This window comes from Macaca thibetana, chromosome 14 (assembly GCF_024542745.1).
Source record: "Macaca thibetana thibetana isolate TM-01 chromosome 14, ASM2454274v1, whole genome shotgun sequence".
In the NCBI taxonomy this organism is placed as follows: Eukaryota; Metazoa; Chordata; class Mammalia; order Primates; family Cercopithecidae; genus Macaca; species Macaca thibetana.
The window spans coordinates 47,418,606-47,430,076 of record NC_065591.1 but is presented as its reverse complement, the minus strand read 5'-3'; positions in this window follow the sequence as shown (position 1 = coordinate 47,430,076).

Sequence of the window (11,471 nt, the reverse complement as noted above, 5' to 3'; positions counted from 1 at the left end):
GTTCTTACTTCAATGCCATAAAAAATAATGGTCAGGGAGAGACCTTTCAGAACCAAGTTGAGGTCAAAGATGTCTTTCCTAAACTGAAAGCCTTTCCTTGTAGATCTGGAACACGACAAGGATGCCCAGTTTCACCACTATTATTCAACATACTATTGGAAGTCCTAGCTAGAGCAATCAGACAAAAGAAGAAATAAAGGGTATCCAGACTGGAAAGGAAGAGGTCAAATTATCCTTGTTTGCAGATGATATGATCCTATATTTGGAAAAACCTAAAGACTCCACCAAAAAACTATTTGAACTAATTAAATAATTCACTAATGTTGCAGGATACAAAATCAACATAGAAAAATCAGTAGCGTTTCTGTATGCCAAGGGTGAACAGTCTGAAAAAGAAATTAAAAAGTAATCCCACTTATAAATAAAATAAGTACCTAGGAATTAACCAAAGGAGTGAAAGATCTCTACAATGAAAACTATGAAATACTCATGAAAGAAATTAAAGAGGACACCAAAAAACAGAAAGCTATTCCAAGTTCATGGATTGGAAGAATCCTTATTGTTAAAATGTCCATACTACCCAAAGCAATCTACAGATTCAATGCAATCTCTATCAAAATACCAATGATGCTCTTTATAGAAATAGAAAAAACAACCCGAAAATTTATATGGAATCACAAAAGACCCAGAATAGCCAAAGATATCCTGAGCAAAAAGAACAAAACTGGAGGAATCACATTACCTGACTTCAAATTATGCTACAGAGCTATAGTAACCAAAACAGCATAGTACTGGCATAAAAACAGACACATTGACCAATGGAACAGAATAGAGAACCCAGAAACAAATCCACACACCTACAGTGAACTCATTATTGACAAAGTTGCCAAGAATATACAATGGGGAAAGGACAGTCTCTCCAATAAATGGTGCTGGGAAAACTGGATATCCATCAGAAGAATGAAACTAGACCCCATCTCTCACCATACACAAAAATCAAATCAAAATGGATTAAAGACTCAAATCTAAAACCTCAAACTATGAAACTACTACAAGAAAACATTGGGGAAACTCTCCAGGACATCAGTCTACTCAAAAATTTCTTAAGTAATACCCCACAAGCACAGGCAACCAAAGGAAAAATGGTTGCATGGGATCACATCAAGTTAAAAAGCTTCTGTACAGCAAAAGAAACAATTGATAAAACGAAGAGACAACCCGCAGAATGGGAGAAAATATTTGCAACCCATCTGACAAGGGATTGATAACCAGAATATATAAGGAGTTCAAACAACTCTATAGTAAAATATTTGATAATCCAATTAAAAATGGGCAAAAGATTTGAACAGACATTTCTCCAAGGAAGACATACAAATGGCAAACAGACATATGAAAAGGTACACAACGTCCTTGGTCATCAGATAAATGAAAATCAAAACTACAATAACATGTCATCTCACCCTGGTCAGGCAATAACAAATAACAAATAGAGAGGATGTGGATAAAAGGGAACCCTTGTACACTGTTGGTGGGAATGTATAATAAATTAGTACACCCACTATGGAAAACAGTTTGGAGGTACCTCAAAAAACTGAAAATAGAGCTACCATATGATCCAGCACTCCCAGTGCTGGGTATATACCCAAAAGAAAGGAAATCAATGTATTGAAGAGATATCTGCACTCTCATGTTTGTTTCAGCACTGTTCACAATAGTCAAGATTTGAAAACAACCTGTGTCCATCAACAGATGAATGGATAAAGAAAATGTGGTACTTATACACAATGGAGTACTATTCAGCCATAAAAAATAATGAGATTCTGTCATTTGCAACAACATGGATGGAAATGGAGATCATTATATTAAGTGAAATAAGCCAGGCACAGAGACAAATATCTCATGTTCTCACTTATTTATAGGATCTAAAAGTCAGAACAACTAAACTCATGGAGACACAGAATAGAAGGATGGTTACCAGAGGCTGGGAAGGATTGTGGGAGGTCCAGGGAATGGGGGGATGTGGGGGATGGTTAATGGGTACCAAAAACCAGAAAAAAAGAAAAAGGCCTAGTGTTTGATAGAACAACAGGAGGACTGTAGTCAATCATAATTTAATTACACATTTAAAAATCACTAAAAGAATATAATGAGATTGTTTGTAACACAAAGAATAAATGCTTGAGGGAATGGATACCCAATTTTCCATGATGTGTTTATTACACATTGCATGCCTCTACCAAAATATCTCATGTATCCCATAAGTACATACACCTACTATATGTCCACAAAAATTAAAAATAAAAATAAATTTAAAAATAAAAAGATATCTTTCCTAAAGTTGGGACCACAGGAGGGCTTAAACCACCCCTGTTGAAGAAGAGAGATGGAGCCAACTCATTTAATGAGTACATCCACAAGGAGGTCAAGAGAATAGGTTGGATGCCCACCCTGAGGTGGAAAGGCTTTAGCAGTTGACACTTAAAAATCAAGGTGTCAACAGGGCTGGGTACCTTCTGGAGGCTCCAGGGGAGAATCTTTCCCCTCACTTTTTCCAGCTTCTAGAGGTCACTGCATTCTTTGGTTCATTGCCCCTTTGTCCATCTTCAAAGCAAGCAATGTGGCATCTTGTAATCTAAGTCTTTGCCTCCTTTCAGTGACAAAGACCCTGTGCTTCCATTCTGCCTACCCAGATAATCCAGGATGATCCCGTCTCAAATCCATTCAGCACATTTGCAAAATCTCTTGTCATGTTAGATAACATATTCATGGGTTCTAGACATTAGGACATGGACAATTTGGGGATGCCATTATTTTGCCTACCACAGAGAGGCACTGAAACTGGACACTTTGGGCAGTATTCAGATGGGAAATGGTCTTTCTCCTTATGTGTGTCCTGTCATTTTGATCTGTGGAACCTATGGCAAAGGAGTTTTCTGACCTAGAGATGGAGCTTTTGAGAAACTGAAAGTACTCACTGCATGGATGGTAAAGGACACCTCGCTGCACTCCTCAGATCTTCAGCAGAACATATTTGAGAGGGGACACATTCCAACCTCTCAGTTTCTCACTTGGTGGAACCTTTGGATAGATCCTCTTCAAACTTCTTTTAGCAGTTCCTCTTTCTCTTCCCTCCAGGTATGCAGGGTTCCTCTGGCTGGGTGAGGATTTGGGCCCTTTTCTCTTTCCAGTCTATACCCTCTTCCTTGTCAATTGCACCTCCTTTCCTGTACCCTTGTTATGTGAACAACTCCAAAATGTGTGTTTCAAACTCAGATCACCCTTCTGAACTCTAGACCTTTATATCCAATAATTTATCTTGTGTGCATGACACATTGGCATCTTCACATGCTCTAAAGTAAACTTAGGAAAAGAACAGGTGTTGGTGAGAACTGGTAGAAATTGGATCCTATCTTGCTGGTGGGAATGTAAAATGGCTCAGCCACTGTAGGAAACAGTTTGTTGGTTCCTCAAAAAGTTAAACACAGAATTAACATAAGACCTGGCACTACCACCCCTAGGTACGCACACAAAAGACTGAAAACAGAAACTCGAACAAATCCTTGTACGAGAATGTTCACAGCAGCACTATCCACAGCCGCCAAAACATGGAAATAATCCAAATGTCCATCAACGGATAAGTGAGGTAAACAATTTGTGGTATATACATACAATAGTATTCTTCCTTATAAAAAGAATGAAACATTGATACATGCTGCAACATGGATGGACCTGGAAAACATTACCCAACGTGAAAGAAGCCAGTAATAAAGGTTGCATGTCGTAGATTCCATTTATATGAAATATTCAGAATAGGTAAATCTGTAGAAACAGAATACAGTGCAGTGGTTGCCAAAGGCAGGGTGTGAGGAAGTGGGAGAATGAGGAGTGACTGCTTCGTGGGTAAAAGGGGCTTTACTTTGGAGTGACAGAAATGTTTTGGAACTAGATAGAGGTAGTGGTTGTGCAACATCACGAATATACTAAATGCCGCTAAGTTGTTCACTTTAAAATGATTAATTTTAGGTTATGTGAATTTCACCTCAATAAATAAAAGTAAATTTGATCTCCCTGCACTCCAAGTCCTTCTTCCTTCCTGCATATGCTTTTCTCCCACCATTTTCTGTTGCTTTCAAGTAAAGACGGAAGTAGGTTTTTTTTACTACCTTTTCAATGTGAATGTTAATTTTTTAAGGTTTTCTGCCTCTTCTTGGTTTTAGTATTTAATATTTTCCCAGAAAATTATTCACTATTTTAAAATTTTCATGTGGTTATGTTTAGTTTTCCCTAAAAATATTGTTTTCTTTATTGTGCAAGAGTCCAAGAATGTGCCTGTATGATTTCTACTTAGGGGGACTTAAGAGAATGTTCTTTGTGACTTATCACATCATCTAATTTTACAGATGTTCCATTTACTTTGAAAATAATGTAACATTTCCATTTTGGGGTATGTAACAGTCAGGATAGAGCAAACACACCTGCAATGACTAATTCTCCCTTTATTATGTTAACACGATAAAGGCTTATTTTACTTTCACTCTAAGTTCAACATACATTGGGGGACTCTCCAGGGCAACTCCTCTCCATGTGGTTCTCTGTCTTGTTACTCAGAGATTCAGGCAATTTCCATCTTGTGGCTCTGCCATCTTAATCCATGGCTGTCACCAAGAAAGAAGAGAGCTTTGAGATGAAATACCAGCTTTTAAATGCTTTGACATTTAACTCATTGGCTATCACTTCACCCTTCCCTACTACAAGAGGGTTATTAAACATAGTCTTCCATTAGCTCAAGAAGATGAAAACCAAATATGGAGAGCCCAAATAGCCTTTACCACAGAGTAGAAAGGTCAATATATGTGTGCACTTAGAGTACACGAATTAAGAGCATGAACTGTGGAGACAAATGCAGTCCTGCCATTCACTTGGCTGTGTGACTTCAAGCAAGTTATTTAATTTTTCCATGCCTTGATTTCTCAATCTGTAAAATTTCTGTCTCATTGCATTATTATGAGGATTAAATGAGTTCATATTTATAAAGCATTCAAAATACTGCTTGTCATACAGTAAGTGCTAGATTTGATTTTTAAAAAACAAATATGTAAAATCAACATTGTAAAATGTTATTATTCATATCCTCTATGTTCTTCCTATTATTTTTCTTTTACTTACTTTCCCATTTCTGAGAGATGAGTTTAACTTTCCTACAATTTTTGAAAGAATTACTCTTGGTATGTCTAACAAAATTTGCTTAGGATATTTAGTTGCTCTATTGTTTATTTTAAAGTTTATGATGGTTACATCTTATCAATTCATCATTTATGGTTATAAAATATCCCGTGTCCCTTTAATGTTTTTCCCCTTGATTCTGTTCTTTGTTTTACAATTCCTGCTTTCTATTTTGTTATTACTTACTTAATTTTTATTTATCCCTGCCTTTATTGTGTGTTGTTTTAAGTTTGTCCCTTGTAAAAACATAAAACTGATTTTGTCTCCAAACGGAATACTTACTTTTTAATAATGTAATCTAGCCCATTCATATCATTGGTGTTTTGAGTCTTAAAATGTATTTTGATTTCTTTCTTTTTCTTTCTCAATCTGACCTTTGCTGATCAAATTTTCTCTGGTCCTTTTTAAAAAATCTAGTGATTTACAAATTCTGCATCTTTTGACTATTTCAAAAGTGATTATCCTTGAAAGATTAACAAACATATTTAAATGTATATATTCCTATCAATACCAAGATTACTCAATATCTACAACCTCTTTCCTTAACAAGACAAGGTATTTAGAATGCTCTTATTTCTCTTTTCCCTTGCCTCGTCCACCCTAAACCTTTCAATATCTCATTTGTTCATTCAATAAATATTTACTGAGCCTCAAGTCTGTGCTAAAAACATCTGGAATTTTATTTACAAATTGTTGGTACATTAACATTTAACAATTGCATGGGCCGGGAGCGGTGGCTTAAGCCTGTAATCCCAGCTCTTTGGGAGTCCAAGACGGGCGGATCACGAGGTCAGGAGATAGAGACCATCCTGGCTAACATGGTGAAACCCCGTCTCTACTTAAAAAAAAAATACAAAAAACTAGCCGGGCGAGGTGGCGGGTGCCTGTAGTCCCAGCTACTCGGGAGGCTGAGGCAGGAGAATGGCGTAAACCCGGGAGGTGGAGCTTGCCACTCACCAGTGAGCTGAGATCCGGCCACTGCACTCCAGCCTGGGCAACAGAGCGAGACTCCGTCTCAAAAAAAAAAAAAAAAAAAAAAAAAAAAATTGCATCAAATGTTACATTAACATCATCAGTGATTATTTAATCTTTACTAACAGTTTTCCTGATTTGTCAGTTCATTGTAGAGGCATTACGGTTTTTTTTTTTTTAATTTTTAATTTTTGAGATACATAGTAGGTGTATGTATTTATGGAGGACATGAGATATCTTGATAAGACATGCAATGTGTAGCAATCACATAGTGGAAAATGGCATATCCATCCCCTCAAGCATTTATCCTTTGTGGTACAAACAATCCAATTACACTCTCATAGGTTTTGTTTGTTTTTTGAGACAGTATTGCTCTGTCGCCCAGGCTGGAGTACAATGGTGCGATCTCGGCTCACTGAAACCTCCACCTCCCGGGTTCAAGCAATTCTCCTGCCTCAGCCTCCCAAGTAGCTGGGATTACAGATGCCTACCACCATGCCCAGCTAATTTTTTTGTATTTTCAGTAGAGACAGGGTTTCACAATGTTGGCCAGGCTAGTTTCGAACTCCTGACCTTAAGCGATCGACCTGCCTCTGCTTCCCAACGTGGTAGGATTACAGACATGAGCCACTGTGCCTGGCCTCTTATAGTTATTTTTAGATGTACAATTAAATTATTTTTAACCATAGTCACTGCGCCCAGCCTCTTCTTGTTATTTTTAGATGTACAATTAAATTATTTTTGACCATCGTCATTGCGCCCGGCCTCTTATAGTTATTTTTAGATGTACAATTAAATTATTTTTGACCATAGTCACCAGACATTACTGTTTTTAATGCTTTGCATCTATTCCCTTTTCTTCTGTTGAAAAGAATCTGGTTTTCTTTTGGGGACTCACTCCTCTCTGTCTCAGTCCATTTGCTTTGGTTGGACCTACTTCTACTCCTGCCCTCTCCCCGAATTCTAGGGCACTTGCAGGACTGCGGACTGGCTGAAGAGAGGATCAATAGCCTTTGGCCAGATTAATTGTCTCAGTAATGAGCACATGATGCAATTTGGACCAATAAGAATCAGGCCCAAGACTTCGTTTGCAATTTAGAAGACAGTTCCTCTTTCTTATATTTAACTCTGGGGGACAAAAGCCTGATGTTTGTGGAAGTCATCTAGTGAAGAAAGCTTACTGAAGGTGATACCAAGGTAGTATCTAGTGATAGATGAAGAGAAACCAGGACCTAAGGCACTGCTTAGGTACCTGGAACCATCCTACCTGAAGTTGGACTCCTTTTTTGTTAAGCCATAGGCTTTTGACCCGTAAGTTACTGTTTTTTTCTATCCCGTGAATATGTTTTTTATTTTCTTAAAGTAAGTCCTTGAATAATCTTTTTCCAGAAAGACTTCAGGGGTATCATACTTCAAAATACTCATATGTGCAAGTGGTTCAATTCTAGAGTCTTGCTGTCTTTGTCATTTCATAGCTCACCTTGGGAAGGGAAGTAAAACTGGTACAGCGTTTTATATGACGGCAGTTCAATGTTCGTGTATTATACATGTAGAAAGGGAAGCATTTTTAGGTAAAAATGGGGGAGGGCTTTATAATCAGACGAATATGAATTCAAACTTCAACTCTTCCACTTACTACCTGTGTGAACATCAACAAATTTTTTAACTTCTCTGAACGTTTCTTCATCCAGAAAAGATACAACCGACATTATCTCCCTTGTGAGAATTGTGTTAATAAGATAATATATGTATGTAAATTCCCTAGATCAGGTCCTAGCACACAATAAGTACTCAGTAATTGCAATTTTCCTTCCTCTTCCTTTTCTTTACGGTGCTTCAATAAATTTCAACAAAGTATAATATTGCGGAGAGGAACACTGATTTTAATACATGTTTTAACCCCTAATCCTTATACCAATATCTTACCAGGGTTTAGAAAGTAATATGAGCATTCATGCTCTGTGCAATTATTTTTTGAAAGTTATAATCCCAAGATGTTATACTTCTAAGATAGCAAAAGTCATGTTGAATTGTTAGTGGTGAGTCATTTAAAAAGTAAATCAAATGTGGGTGTGTGGTGTATGGAACGCGCACGGAAGAACTTGCCTTTTCTGTGCGCAGTAACATCAAAGCAAAGTGTAGCCTTGCCACTCGCACGCACACCTCGGGAAAAACCATTCTCTGAAACATTATCCTTAGGCTGATCTGTAGAGATTTTAATACCATGTTAATGTACAAACTGAGAGTTTAAAATGCATGCTAATTGTCTTGTGACTGGAGACTTAGGTAAAAAGAATAGTTTTGGATATCACAATATGATTTATGTGTATAGTTAAGAAAAGTGTCCTTTCAGGGACAAAATCAGGCCCAAAGTAAAAGTTGTGCTTACCATTCTTCAGCTATATATTGTGTGCATGCAGCAAACTGAAGGTTTTCCTGATGTCAGTCTCTAAAATTCATATAGAGATTGACATTTTACAAAGTACTTGTATTTATATTGTTTAGTTGTTAAAGCAACTGAGACTCAGATGGTTCGGTGACTTATCTAAAGTTACACGGCTTGTAAATGGCATAACATGAACTAGAAACCACCTGTTCTGTCTCTCAGCCCTGTGCTGTTTTACTCATCATGCTACCTCTTCTAAGAGGAAACGTGATTTGAACTCCAGTGAATGAGTGTGTACATGCTTAGCTTAGATTTTATCACTTACTTGAAGGAGACCCCTGTAACAAGTGACAACCATTTTCCAGAAACCGCAGTTGCCGTGGGAATGCTCCCTAAGCTTAATTCTGCCTATGGCATTGTATGTATTTGTTCCTTTGTTTCTCTCCTTGGCCATAAACTCTTTCAGGGTAGGAACTGTCCCTTTCACCTCTAGGGCAGGATCCAGCACAGTGCCTATTACAGAGAAGGCTGTTAATAAGTAATTATCCAATACATGCTTGTTGAGAAGGAATATATGAATACAAAAATGAAGCTGGGCATGGTGACGGGCACCTGTAGCCCCAGCTACTTGGAAGGATGAGGCACGAAAATCACTTAAACCCACGAGGTGGAGGTTGCAGTGAGTGGAGATCATGCCACTGCACTCCAGCCTGGGCAACAGATTGAGACTCCGTCTCAAAAACGAAAAGAAAAAAGCAAGGCTGTGTGAGATGTGAGAGAAATGCAAGACATAATAATAAAACAAAATGCTCTCTGTGATCCTTAATCATGAAGGTCAAAGCTCCATTTATGCCTCCGCGCATGTGAAACGGAGGCTGCTTCTTTCAGACCTCAGATGTTAGAAGCCATATGGCATTCTATCCATGTTCACATTGAAACTCATTTGATGAGGCAAAGGGATGGAGGAGAGAGGTTAGGCCAGAACATAATCTCTTGAGTCCTCAAGATCCAGATCTACTAAATCTCCCTGCAAAAAGCATAGTAATCTTCACGATGTGACATCTTCAGTGAGCTCTCATATCGGATGACACCCAAATGGCGTTACGGGAAGAGTGGCGTACAAGTCTGTTTACACACAGCATTACACAAATTTCATTCCAAGTCCCCTTCAATTCTCAATTACACTTTTCAAAATTATAATTGAAAACGCTGGCTATCACTTGAACTTCTCTGCTTCGACACATTACCTCATGAAATGTTGGCATGTGGCCATTTCAAACACGCTGAGCAAAATGGCCCAACAAGTATCGATCATGACAAAGCCTTTCATTTGCTGTGCATTATAGCTTGCCAAAAGTCACACGGTAAGTGGCAGAGGGGGAACAGAACCTAAGGCCTCACTTATCCTTGGAAACATTTCACCTCAATGTACCACAACATTTCAAAAAGTAGGTTCAGGAACCCAAAGGATATATTTCATTTTTCAGTTCCTTCAGGTTTTTAAGACTTCATTAACTTTGGGTTCTGAATCATATAGAAACCTCCTTTAGTGATAATTATGAAAGCATTCAATACCATCCGGGAGAGCCAAGACATTCTAAGACTAGGACTCATTATTTACATTAAGACAGTGTGAATGGTGCCCCCTGGAGTTGTACCATGCAGCATTCCTGCTCAAGTTAATAAAGCAAACTGTGCAAAAATGCCATTTATATGGAAACACAGAAGGGTCTGAATCATTAGGAAGTGCCAGCTACTCAGATTTTTGGGGTGAGGAAGACTATCTTATAGCATGAGAATCAACTGTGCTTGGGGAAATGGGCCCCGTTACTTGGGCACACTTGATTTCCCCCAATGTCTGCTGACTTAATGTTTGCTTTGTGTTGTTCAAAGAGGCATTATCGCCCTGCTCATACAGTGCCACTAGCCTTTCCTCCAACAAGTTAAACAGCATTTGTCGAGGCTGCAGAAAGCAAAGCCAGTATCATTTGTCAAATTAATGACCTCTGAAGCTTTTATGAAAGGGTATGATGAGTCTACATCAGGGGAAATGAGCAAACATGATGATTAACCTCACTTCTTTGTTTCTCCAACTGAGCTTAAGGTACTGTGACCGAGCTTTCATGGAAATCAGGAAGATTCTGAGAATCCAAATGTGATCATCTGGGAGAGTTAAGAGAACAAAATACACCATGTGGAGAGGCAAGGAATGCCACTCCTGGAGTTCCAAATGGATAGAAGGAGAGAGCTTCCTCTCATCTATGGGAAAATCCCATCTACATAGCATAAATGCCCCGTACCCCACCCTGGAAGAGGCTAATCAGAGGCACCACCTCATGGGTGCCAGATGTTAGACTTTACAGGCTCCATTGCGGCAGAAGGTAATCAGAAAGGCCCAAGCCCCACCTGACAGAGAGCAGCAGCATGACCTTAAACTGCCTTTATTGGTCACTTGGAGAGGGAGGGTCCATTTTCCTCAGTGGGCAACAAAGCTACTGATAATCAGATGCACACACGACGTGGATATAACCTGCTGAGGAAGTGTTTGATATACCAAAGGGGCCAGGACTCACGACAAGCCTGGCCAGGAAAAAGAAGCCTCAGAGAACCCCAGAGCAGCCTGTACTTTGTAGATGATATGAGTAAATACAATGCAGACAGCCACTTAGCAAGTTCAGAGCCACTTCCAAATGGCGCCGGGAGCCTGGCGTCAGCTCCTACACAGCGAGCTCCATTCTCTCCCCTTCAGGCTGTGTGCATATTCACTCCAGTGAGTCACAGAGGCACATTCCCAGGTGTGCACCTGGCCAAAGGCACAGAAGAGGAAGTTGCACATGTGACCGTCCTCTGCCAACCGGCCCACGTGTGCAGCAGAAATTAGTATTGTTTG